Source organism: Pan troglodytes, chromosome X (genome assembly GCF_028858775.2).
Source record: "Pan troglodytes isolate AG18354 chromosome X, NHGRI_mPanTro3-v2.0_pri, whole genome shotgun sequence".
Taxonomy (NCBI): Eukaryota; Metazoa; Chordata; class Mammalia; order Primates; family Hominidae; genus Pan; species Pan troglodytes.
The window spans coordinates 50,198,577-50,211,902 of NC_072421.2; positions in this window are offsets into that span (position 1 = coordinate 50,198,577).

Consider the following 13,326-nt stretch of genomic DNA (forward strand, 5'->3'; position numbering starts at 1 on the left):
ACAGAAATAGGAAAAACAATTCTAAAATTTGTATGAAACCACAAAGATCCTGAATAGCTAAAGCAGTCTTGAGCAAGAACAAAGCGGGAAGCATCACACTTCTTGATTTCAAATGATATTACAGTGCTATAGTAATCAAAACAGCATGGTACTGGCATAAAAACAGACACATAGACCAAGGGAATAGAACAAAGAGCCCAGAAATAAACCCACATATATATAGTTAGCTAATTTTAGACAAAGGCACCAAGAATACACAATGGGGAAAGGATAGTCTCTTTAATAAATGATGTTGGGAAAACTGGATATCCACATGCAATAAAAATGAAATTGGATCTTAGACCATACACAAAAATCAACTCAAAATTGATTAGATACTTAATTATAAGACCTGAAACTGTAAAACTCTTAGAAGAAAACTTACGGAAAAAGCTCCTTAACATTGGTCTTGGCAATGACTTTTTGGATTTGACACCAAAAGCACAGGCAACAAAAGTAAAAATAAACAAGTGGGATTACATCAAACTAAAAAGCTTCTGCATGGCAAAGAAAAAAATCAACAAAATAAAAGACAACCTACAGTACAGGAGAAAATATTTGTAAGCCATATATCCAATAAGGGGTTAATATCCAAAATATATAAGGAACACATACAACTCAATAGGAAATACAAAGCTAACAAACAAACAAAAAGTGGGCAAAGGATCTGAATGGACATTTTCCCAAAGATGAAATACAAATGGCCAATAGGTATATGGAAAGACGCTCAGCATCACTAATCATCAGAAAAATGTAAATCAAAAACCACAATAAGATAACTTTTTATTTCTTAATTATTATAGACTCATGAGAAATTGCAGAATTAGCATAGAGCTGTGCCCCCTTACCCAGTTTCCCCAGTGGGGATATATATACTTTTTGAGACAGGGTCTTGCTCTGTCACCCAGGCTGGAGTGCAGTGGCACAATCACAGCTCACTGCAATCTCAACCTCCCAGGCTCAAGCGATCCTCCCACCTCAGCCTCCCTAGTAGTTGAGACCGGAGGCATGTGCCACCATATCTAGATAATTTTTTTAAATTTTTTTATAGGGACAGGGTTTTGCCACGATGCCTAGGCTGATCTTGAACTCCTGGGCTCAAGAGATCCCCCTTCGCTGGCCTCCCAAAGTGCTGGGATTATAGGCATGAGCCACCACACCTGGCCCCAAGGGTGATATCTTATGAAATTAAAGTGCATTTCAAAACTAGGAAATGAAGTGACTCAATACAATTATGTACCACAGCCCTTACTCAGATTTTACATTTTTTGCATGCATTCATTTTTATATGTCTTTGTGTATAACTGCATTACATTTTACGACATGTACAGATGGCTCTAGCTCCCATCACAATCAAGACACAGAAGTGTTTTGTCACCACAAAGGAACTCCCTGTGCTGTTTATACACGTACTCCCGCTCCTTCTCTATCTATTTTTAGATGTTCTCCATCTCTTTAATTCTGTCATTTTGAGAATGTTGTATGAATGAATCACAGAGTATGTAATCTTTTCAGATTATCGTTCTTTCACTCAGCGTAATTCTCTGGAGATTCACCCAAGTTGTTGCCTGCATCAACAGTTTGGTCCTTTTTATTGCCGTGTTGTAATTCATTGTATGGATGTACAGTTTGTTTAACCATCCACCTGCTGAAGGACATTGCATTGTTTCTAGTTTTTTGGCTATTACACATAAAGCTGCTATGAGTATTTGTGTGCAAGTTTTTTTGTGTCTGAATACAAGTTTGCATTTCTCTAGGATAAATTTTTCTAGGAGCATAATTGCTGGGTCATATGGTAAGAAATCATCAGACTGTTTTCTACAGTAGCGTTCTCGTTTTTCATTTCCAATGGAAATGTATGAGAATTCCAGTTACTCCATATCCTGGTCAGCACTTAGTATTGTCAGTATATTTCATATTAGCCATTCTAAGTATGTAGTTATATCTCATTGTAGTTTTAATTTGCATTTCACTAATGACTAGTAATGCTGAACATCTTTTCATGTGTTTTTCGAACCTTATCATCTTGTTTGGTGAGATGTCTGTTCAAGCCTTCTGCCAATCTTCTAATTGCATCCTTTGTTTTCTTGTTTAATTTAAAGAGTTCTTTATATATTCTGTAATTATGAATTATTTGTCAGATCTGGGATTTGCAAATATTTTCTCCTAGTCGATGGTTTGTTTGTCATCCACTTAAGATTCTTCACAGAGCAAAAGTTTTTAATTTTAAAAATGTTTATTTGATTCATTTTTTCTTTATGGATTGTGCTTTTGATGTCATGAATAAGAACTCTTCCCCTTGGAGAGAATGTAGAGAATTAATGCACTTCTTCTGTAAATGATTGGTTGGAGTCTCTGGAAAAACCATCTGGGCCTGAATCTTTCTTTTTCTGAAGATTTAAAAATTACTGATTCCATTTCTTTAATAGTTATAGAACTATTAAGATTATCTGTTTTGTCTCAGGTGAGTTTTGGTAGTTTGTGTTTTTCAAGGGACTTGTCCATTATGAAGTCTATGTTATCTGACATTTAGTATATATAGCAATGCCAGCTTTCTTTTGATTGGTGAATCTTTTTCCATATATTTATTTCTAACCTACTCCTATGATTAGATTTGGAATGACTTTTTTTGTAGACAGAAAATAGTATCTTTTTTGTGACACAGGGTCTTGCTCTGTCACCCAGGCTGGAGTGCAGTGGTACCATCAGGGCTCACTGCAACCTCCACCTCCTGGGCTTGAGCGATCCTCCCATCTCAGCCTCCCAAGTAGCTGGGACTTCAGGCACACACCACCACACCTGGCCAATTTTTGTATTTTTTGTAGAGACGAGGTTTCACCATGCTGCCCAGGCTGGTCTGGAACTCCTGACCTCAAGTGATCCACCTGCCTCAGTCTCCCAAAGTGCCAGGACTACAGGCATGAGCCACTGTGTCCAGCCAGCAAATAGTCTTAAAACAAATGACAAAATAGAAAGTCTCAAGCAAAGAAACATGAGATATAAAGAACAAAATGGAAATATTGGAACTGAAAAATACGATAACCAAAATATTTAAAACTCACTGTAATGACTGAATAGCAGAATGGCGACAATAAAGGCAAGAGTCAATATCCTAGATCAATTGAAATCATCCAGTTAAACTAACAGACAGAAGACAGATTTTTTAAAAAATGAACAGAGCCTAGAGAACTGTGGAACAATAATAAAAGATTTAACGTTCACATCATTGGAGTCCCAAAGGAAAAGCTAAAAATCGGGCTCAAAAATATTCAAAGAATGATGGCTGAAATTTTTACAATTTTGGCAAAATTGTAAAGAAGATTCAAGAAGAAGAGAAGATTCAAGAAGCCAAGAGAAAATCAAACAGGTTGAACTCAAATCAATTCCAGACACATCATACTAAAACTTATGAAAATTAAAGACAAAAGAAATCTTGAAAAACAGCCCTACACAAGAACACAGATTCGAATGACAGTGGAGTTCTTATCAGAAATCATGGAAACCAGAAGGATGTGGCGCGAAACTTTTCAAGTGCTGTAAGCAAAGAACTGTCAACCCAGAATTCTTTTTTTAAAAAAATTTCAACTTTTAGGTTCAGGGGGTAAAACGTGCAGGTTTGTAACAAGGGTATATTGCATGATGCTGAGGTTTGGGGTATGAATGATCCTGTCACCCAGGTAGTGAGCACAGTACTCAATAGGTCGTTTTTCTACCCTTGCCCCTGTCTAGTAGTCCCCAGTGTCTATTGTTTCCATTTTTACATCCATAAGTACCCAATGTTTGGCTCCCACTTATAAGTGAGAACCTGCAGTATTTGGTTTTCTGTTCCTGCGTTGATTTGCTTAGGATGATGGCCTCCAGCTGCCTAAAATTCTTTATCTATCAAAAGTTTTCTTCAGGAATGAAAGTGAAATAAAGACATTCTCAGATAAAGGAAAATCAGCAGAATTTTTCACCAGCAGAACTGCCTTAAAAGAATGACCAAAAGAAGTCCTTCATATAGAAAGGATATGACAATGAAAGAAAGCTTGAAACATTGAGAATGAAGAAAGATAAACAGAACGGGCAAAAATACATGTAAATACCATAGACTAGCCATCTCCTCTTGAGCTTTAAAGACTATGTTAGATTATTGAAAGCAAAATTAGGTTGTCTGATGTGGTTCACAATGTAGGAAAAGGAAATATTTAGGATAAGTGAATGATAAAGTAGGAGCAGAAAAGAACCTATATGGACGTATATTTCACTTGAAGAGGTAAAATATCAATACTAGGAGGATGTAACAAGTTACGTATATACTGTGATCCCTAGAGCAATAAGTTAAAACAAACAAAAACAAAACAGTTCAAAACCAAAAACTATACAAAGATACTGTACAGGGGAGGGAGGGAAGATAACACCTACACCTGGTATTACAACTTTCCTTCTCATTTCAGATGACCTTTTTTCTTTTTCCATTTCACAGCTCACAAACTGCACCCCTTCAACAACTGCTTCCACAAGCAAACTTTCGAGGCTACTAGCAATACTTCCTTATTTCTCAAGTATTTAACCTATGTGAAACTGGGCTACCATTTTTATTAGGTTCTTATCTTTTCGTGCATATCATGGATGAAGGCTTTGAGCGCTGTACCCCTAACCCTATTTTCCCCCATAAGCCCTGTGGTTTGTATTGCACAAATCTGCATAGCATTATGATTTTGAGGACTGTATATGTCCCATTATAGTGGGACTTACTGTATCTAAGAGACCTCTTCAGAACTGAGCAACCACTTTCAGAACTATCCCATTATAACTCAAAGATCTCCTTCATCAGTGCCTTTATATTTAATTTAGAGTGGCTGACCGGGCATGGTGTAATCCCAACACTTTGGGAGGCTGAGGTGGGCGGATCGCTTGAGCCCAGGAGTTTGAGACCAGCTTGGGCAACATAGGGAGACCTCGTCTCTAATAATAAAAAATAATAATAATGATTAATAGAGTGGCCAAAACTGCCCTTTAAGTGCTTGTAAAGTAGATTTGTTCCTTATTTACAATAAAAAAGTAAAGCTCAAATATAAAAAAGTCAGGACAAGTTTAAAAAACCAGTATCATTGATATTTATTGAGTGCCCCCTATGTGGCACGTGTTGGGCATACATTACCTCTAGTGCACACCCACAGCAATCCTTTAAGGGAGGGATTTTCAACTTCATTTCACTTATAAGGAAAACGGGCTCACAAAAGGGGCAGGTTCTTGCCAACATCATTCATTGATGCAGGTGCATTTTATACTCCTTTTGCTGCACCACACTGGCTCCCAATGTGTGAGTAACTGAATGGACCCTATAAGTGCAGGTACTAGAATGCTTGTAATTCCCTAGCACCCTGCATGATGTTTCATGCTTCCATGCTTTTGCCTATGTTGTTCCTTTGCCTGGAACACCTTTACAGCCCTTTATTGCCTGGGAAATTCTTGGTCACCCTTCAAGAATTTTGTATTCCTAGTGTTTAAGTATCCAGCCTGGCATAGAGTAGGCACTCAGAAAATATTTGTTGACCTGAAATGAATCAGAATACAGTGTTGTTCATAGGTAGCCCTCATTATTCAGGTGCTTAAGAGGCAGACATTTCCTAGTACAGATCATCTTATTGTTTTTCAAGGGGGAGGATGGTCACTTAATCTGGGACACCCAAGGGCAGCACCCCAATTTTGTTATCAACCAAGGGTCTTGTCTTTTATCTCTCATCACTCCTCCACCCCCAAATATATTTTCAGTACATTCACAGATTCTTATACTTTTGGTGATGGCTTCTGTTAACACTAGACAGGTTATTTAAACCTGAATACCCACTTATTACTCCACAGTTGTGAAGATCCACTTGTAGTTACCACAGTGTTTGTGGCCCTAGCCAGGGCCATTCCCCAAACTAGAATCAAGCTACTTGGGAAGTAAAATCAGAAGTTTGCTTGGTGAATGTGGAGTCAAAACAAGAGAAAAGGAGTCATTTGGAGAGGCTCTGTCACTCAGGCTCTTGAGAAACCAGCACACTGATTGAAACATTTATGTCCTATATCCAGCATCTCTTTTCCCTAGGATAGTACTGGATAAACACCCAATCTATTTTATCTTTTGGAACCCTCATTTTTCTATGCTGGCCCCTCATCTTCTGTTGACACATCCTTTCCTTAGAGTGCTAAAATCATTTGTTAATTTAGTTGTCATTCCCAGTGGTCTATAGGGATAGTCTGCCTCGTCCTATTATATATGACCAACAGCTCCACACTGTTTCGAATCTGGCAATCAACTAGATTCCCTTTGCTGAAAACTCAATAATAATAATAACTAATATCTATTAAGTACTTACTCATTATCATGTACTGTGCAAAGCACTTTACATGCATTATCTCATTTATTTTTAACAAGAGACACTACTATTATCCCCATTTTACAGATAAGGAAATTGAGGCAAAGTATAGTTAAGTTACTTGCCTGTGGTAAGTAGGCAATTTTTGCTCTTAATAAGTGGCGAAGTCAGGACTTCCTCCCGTGTAACAAAAGATTGGTAAAATTTACTAATCAGTAAATTAGTAAAAGAAACTGGATCCTAGAGGCTGTCTTGATCTAACCAGGAGTATGTTTGTGCATTTGTTTACAAAATCTTAAATTATCTCACTGTTTGGCACATCTCATGTGCATGAAATTCTGTACCAATATGGTTACTCCTCACCTATCCAAGGGTGAGAGGAAACATAGGTCTACTCTGGAAGATAATCCTTACTAAAATCCAACCAAACTTTGCTAAGTGGACTGTGACAAGATTATAAATGATATTTAATAAAAAACATTTGGTCATCAATTTAAGGAAATAATTTGCCTACACAGATTTTTGTCATTTCAAAAAGGTAATATATTCCACTCTCATATGGTCCTTAGAATTAAAGCATAGCAAATAGAAAAGGAGAGGAAAAGAATATAATTGAGTGCTAAGGCAGAATATCTTGCCAGATGTAATGAAGATAGATTATACACTAAATATGTGCATAGAGTTTCATAGAGTTAACCAGATAACTACTTGTATTTTTCACTTACACAGACAAAATAGATTTTGCAGTTACCAGTTGTATTACATGCATCAAATAAATCTCCTAAAATTGATACTATAAAGTGCCACCTTAAGTTATCTGGGATGCAACTGTGTATCATTTTTAAATGGCTTTCACAAATGTATTTATTTATTTGAGACAGGGTCTTGCTCTGTCACCCAGGCTGGAGTGCAGTGCTGCAATCATGGCTCACTGCCGCCTTGAACTCCTAGGCTAAAGTGATCCTGGCCATTCAGCCTCCCAAAGTGCTGGGACTACAGGATGAGCCACAGATTTATTTATTTAAACATAACATGAGGAAGGTATTAAAACCTTTCAGATTTCGGGAGGTATGAAGAAGGTGATGCTTAGAACCCTTCACAAGGATTCCACTAGAAGTGGATTAAGTGCTGTGCTTTGTGGATGTGACAATTAGTCAATGCCACCAGCTTGATGGATCTTTCTTTCTGCACCAAATCCCAAAAAATTCCATGCTTTCAGTGATCACTAAAAGCTGAGCTCCATCTTCAGCTAGGTGGGTTAAGAATTCAATGCTCTCATTCAATCCCAGAGTGGTCCAGTGACTGCTACAACACCTGGCCCATAGGTGATGCTTATTAAATATTGGTTGAATGAATGGATGAATGAATGAGAAAAGAGATCTGGGAGCCTGACTTGCACTGGGTAAAATCCCAACAGACTGCCCAACAGAGCAAGGTGCAATATTGGGGAACACACCTGCGAAGTCAGTGGAACATACGGATTGAATGTTCAGTGTATTCTCTCCTCAAAAAGAAAGATTACTTCGGAAATCTCAAATGCTGCTTCTGTTCCACAGTAGTAAACAAAGGGAGCTGTGTAACAAGATCTGAGATTATTATCAAGTTCTACAATCCTGATGCAGCCATCTCCACTCTAAGGGTGTTTCTTCCCACAATTTATACATGTCAGCTTTCACCCTTCTCATTGACTAGAATGAAGGTAAGTGGTGAGCCAATCTGACCATGAAGATGAGAGTAATGTCAGAGAGTGGATGGAGCAAGAAGACAGAAGCAGGTTGGATCCCTGACAATTTTAAAGAGTAGAGCCACCGTAATGGCTTAGACCTTTATGTGTGGGAAAAATAAACTCCCATCTTATTGAAGCCACCATTATTTTGGATCTTTCCATTGTAGAAGCTACTAACTAACATTGTACCACTTTCTGAGAAAGAGTTTATTTCTGCAGATTACTGATCTCATGCATTTTGTTTGATTCTTCCAATTCTTACTCATGCAGGGTAACTTTACATTTGAATGAAAGATTAAGTCAACAAATATTTGTTGAGAACTCACCTGTGCCAGGCATTGTGCTAGGAGAACTGTGTTGTACTCTGTATGTGCTATGAACATCTACCGCACAGACCTGTTGCAAAGATTAAAGGTGTGTGATTAAAGCTAATGTGTGTGAAAATGCCTAGAGCAAATGATAAGCACAGAACAAGTACGTATGTGTTTTATTCGGAATCCCACATTGACTTTTGCTGCTTTTGGTTCTCAAAGATAAGCAGGTACCTCTGAAAAGATTGTTAATTTCTGAATTCAGTATCAGTGTCAGTGGGGGAGAATACCTGTAGGTCTGAAAAACAAAATCTCTGGTGAGAGAGGCACTTGTAGTAGAACAAATAAGCATCAGAGCTAATGCTAATTCTAGGCACGATAGATCCATTTCTTTTCTTTTCTTTTCTTTCTTTTCTTTTCTTTTCTTTTCTTTCCCTTTCTTTCTTTCTTCCCTCCCTCCCTTCCTTCTTCTCTTTCTTTCTTTCTTTCTTTTTTCTTTCTTTCTTTCTCTTTTTTTCCCTTTCTCTTTCTTTCTTTCTCTCTCTTTCTTTTTTTCTTTTCTTTTCTTTCTTCCCTTTTGATAGAGTTTCCCTCTGTTGCCCAGGCTGGAGTGCAATGGTGTGATCTCAGCTCACTGCAACCTCCACCACCTGGGCTCAAGTGATTCTTGTGCCTCAGCCTCCCAAGTGGATGGGGCTGCAGGTATGTGCCACCACACCCGACTACTTTTTGTATATATGTATTTTTTGTAGATGGGGTTTCGCTATTTTGCCCAGGCTGGTCTCGAACTCCTGGCCTCAAATGATCTACCTGCCTAGGCCTCCCAAAGTACTGGGATTACAGGCGTGAGCCACTGCGCCTGGCCAGAAAAGGAGACTATTTTTTATAAGGGATTACAGCCTGCAAAGTGGTCATTACACAGGCTGGGAAACATAGCCTGTGGAAAAGACCAGAGGCAGGCACCTCAAAGGAGAAGGGTTTGTACAGGAATTTAAGGTGAACAAGTTGGCCAAGTATACATATTTAGCAGGTTACATGAAGAGCTATGAATATTCATGAAGGTGGTCCTGATGCATGTGTATTGAACAAACCATGTATATAACATATAATCCATGGTCACTTTGGAGTGGAGACTTAACATTTAAATGTATTATAATTAGGCCCCATACTTGAAAAGGTGAACCAGGGACATGGAGGTGCTCAAGTGTGCAGCCTCTGTAAACCAGCCAGAACCAGTCTATGGCTAATGGTCTCTTATCAGGAGAAAGTTACTGAAATCAGTCTGTTGTTCAATAAGCTGTAATTATGGTTTGTGGAAGAAGGGGTCAGTCAGTGTCTGGTGGTGGATTAGCTGCAATTGTTTTAATATTGCTTAATTTGAAGCCAGTGCTTGTTTAGTTGCTAGAGAAAAAGAAAAACCTTGCAGCAGTGAGAACAGAGTTTATTCTTTAAGTGTGAGGAGTACATGACTTCACCCTTGCCTGGCATGGCCTTAGGTCCTGTTTATAATTTGGTATCTTATTGTCACAAAGAGCCTGTCCTGTCAGTCTTATGATCTCTATTTTAACATTAATGCTGGTCAGCTGTTGTGTCTAAACCATAAAAGGGAGGGGGTGTAATGCGGCAAGTCTGACCTCCCATCCTATCATGGCCAGGAACTCAGTTTTTGTTTTTCTCTGGGGCTCCCTTGGCCAAGAGGAGGTCTGTTCAGTCAGTTGAGGGGCTTAGGATGTTACTTTTAGTTTACAATAGCACATAACAGAGGGTTCCAAATTGAGGAGTTCAAGGCAATTCATTGAATTGTAGTGAGTAAATATTAGAATTTGTTTAATATTCAGTTTTAACTTGAATCTATAAAGAATAAGAAATAAATAATAAAGTACAAGAAACTATCCAGTTAGAATGGCGATCATTAAAAAGTCAGGAAACAACAGGTGCTGGAGAGGATGTGGAGAAATAGGAACACTTTTACACTGTTGGTGGGACTGGAAACTAGTTCAACCATTGTGGAAGTCAGTGTGGCGATTCCTCAGGGATCTAGAACTAGAAATACCATTTGACCCAGCCATCCCATTACTGGGTATATACCCAAAGGATTATAAATCATGCTGCTATAAAGACACATGCATACATATGTTTATTGCGGCACTATTCACAATAGCAAAGACTTGGAACCAACCCAAATGTCCAATAATGATAGACTGGATTAAGAAAATGTGGCACATATACACGATGGAATATTATGCAGCCATAAAAAAGGATGAGTTCATGTCCTTTGTAGGGACATGGATGAAGCTGGAAACCATCATTCTCAGCAAACTATCACAAGGACAAAAAACCAAACACTGCATGTTCTCACTCATAGGTGGGAATTGAACAATGAGAACACATGGACACAGGAAGGGGAACATCACACACTGGGGCCTGTCGTGGGGTGGGGGGAGGGGGGAGGGATAGCATTAGGAGATATACCTAATGTTAAGTGATGAGTTAATGGGTGCAGCACACCAACATGGCACATGTATACATATGTAACTAACCTGCACGTTGTGCACATGTACCCTAAAACTTAAAATATAGTAAAAAAATAAAAAAGAAACTATACATTATTAATATTTAATATAAGGATTGATAGTAGCACTTTTACTCAGCCCTTATGCAGGATGGTGACCTGTTATGTACTATAGGTGAGGTATCTTCAGAAAAGAGTGGGAGTTCCAACGGGGGTAGGGATTAAGAGTGCCATACTCTCTCTGATTTTTTGGGAACATTTTTCTATTCACATGAGCTCAGGTAAGTGGAATTATGGATTTATTTATTTACTTTGGTTTTTTAAAACTAATGCTCACAAAATGGACAAATTGCTTCAGAAGAGACCTGCAAAGAAACTATGGATTAAAGATAAAATAATGTGGCCGGGCGTGGTGGCTCACACCTGTAATCCCAGCACTTTGGGAGGCCAAGACAGGCGAATCACCTGAGGTCGGGAGTTCATGACCAGCCTGACCAACATGGAGAAACCGCATCTCTACTAAAAATACAAAAATTAGCCTGGCGTGATGGCGCATGCCCATAATTCCAGCTACTTGGGAGGCTGAGGCAGGAGAATCGCTGGAACCCAGGAGGTGGAAGTTTTGGTGAGCCGAGATCGTGCCATTGCACTCCAGTCTGGGCAAGAAGAGTGAAATTCTATCTCAAAATAATAATAATAATAATAATAATAATAATAATAACAATAATGATAATAATGTAAACTCATGCAAGACAAAAGAAAACAAAGAAAACCCAAAACAACCAATCAGGTCAAAGAGCTGGCACTTAAACTCCTACTAAGAGAACTTTATCAGTCACAGTACAAGTTAAGGGCATTGATAATCTACTGAGATCTGACAAGACATTGACCCCAACATTCAGCCTTTTTTTTTTTTGTCATTATGAAATCTTGGCATACATTCAGCACTTCTAAGATGTTTTGAAATCTGGATATACACTCATGATCATTAGAAAGAAATCTTGCCCTAAGTGCTTGGATTTTGTAACTCAAGATTATCAGTTACTGACAGTAAGAAGCTATCATGATAGTTAAGACCTCTAAAAATAATATTTATTTCATTTTTATCTTATTTTAGAATTTCAAATTGAGATATTCTCAATTTGTTTCTCAATATTGTTTAACTGATTGTGCTTGGAGGTCACTGGTATTGAGAGAAGAGCATGGGTATTGAAGTCAGAGGGATCTGAATTCAACTTCTGTCCCCTACTCTCTATATCCACAGCCAAACAAGGCAAGATCATCTCCTTCCTGGACTAACACAATGACCTCTTAATTGTCCTTCTTGACTTCCCTCTAATTCTCTTACGTCAAGGCTATGATCTTACTAGGGGGTACCATTCACATAGAATACAATGTGTGCTGTCCCGGCAACCCTGCGGCCAGAATCACTTTCCTAAAACAAATCCACTCTTGCCACTCTCTTTTAGAAGCTTTTATTGAATTCCTATAACTCTGAACCAAGGGTTCCCAAAATAGGGTCCAAGAGTCCTTGAGATTCATTAAGCAGGTCCACAAGGTCCTCCTTTTTCTAACCACCTATCTGTGTGAAGCCAGATTCTTTTTCATATACTTTAACGAAAACAACATAATGCAACAGATTGAATTTATTTATTTATTTTCCTTTCTCTCTTTTTTTTTTTTTTTTGAGATGGAGTCTTGCTCTATTGCCTAGGCTGGAGTGCAGTGGCACAATCTCGGCTCACTGCAACCTCCGCCTCCCAGATTCAAGCGATTTTCCTGCTTCAGTTTTCCCAGTAGCTTGGATTACAGGCATGTGCCACCAAACCCAGCTAATTTTTGTATTTTTAGTAGAGACAGGGTTTCAACATGTTGGGCCAGGCTGGTGTTGAACTCCTGAACTCAAGTGATCCACCCGTCTCAGTCTCAGCCTCCAAAAGTGCTGAGATTACAGGCATAAGCCGCCATACCTGGCCTGAATTTAGAAGCAGATATAGGAATCCAACTGTCATCTATTAAAGAGATCTGGAAATATGTAAAACAATACCACTTTTCTCACTTACTTTTCAGTTTTGGAAAACAGAAAATATTGTTATTTTTCACAAAATGCTATTCATGCTAAAATATAGCTAATATATAGTTTATTGTTGTTATTTTATTTTTGAGATAGTGTCTCACTCTGTTGCCCAGGCTGGAGTGCAGTGGCACAATCTAGGCTCACTGCAACCTCCGCCTCCTGGGTTCAAGCAATTCTCCTGTCTCAGCCTCCCAAGTAGCTGGGATTACAGAGGCATGCCACCACACCCAGCTAATTTTTGTATTTTTAGTACAGACGGGATTTTACCATGTTGGCCAGGCTGGTCTCGAACTCCTAACCTCAAGTGATCTACC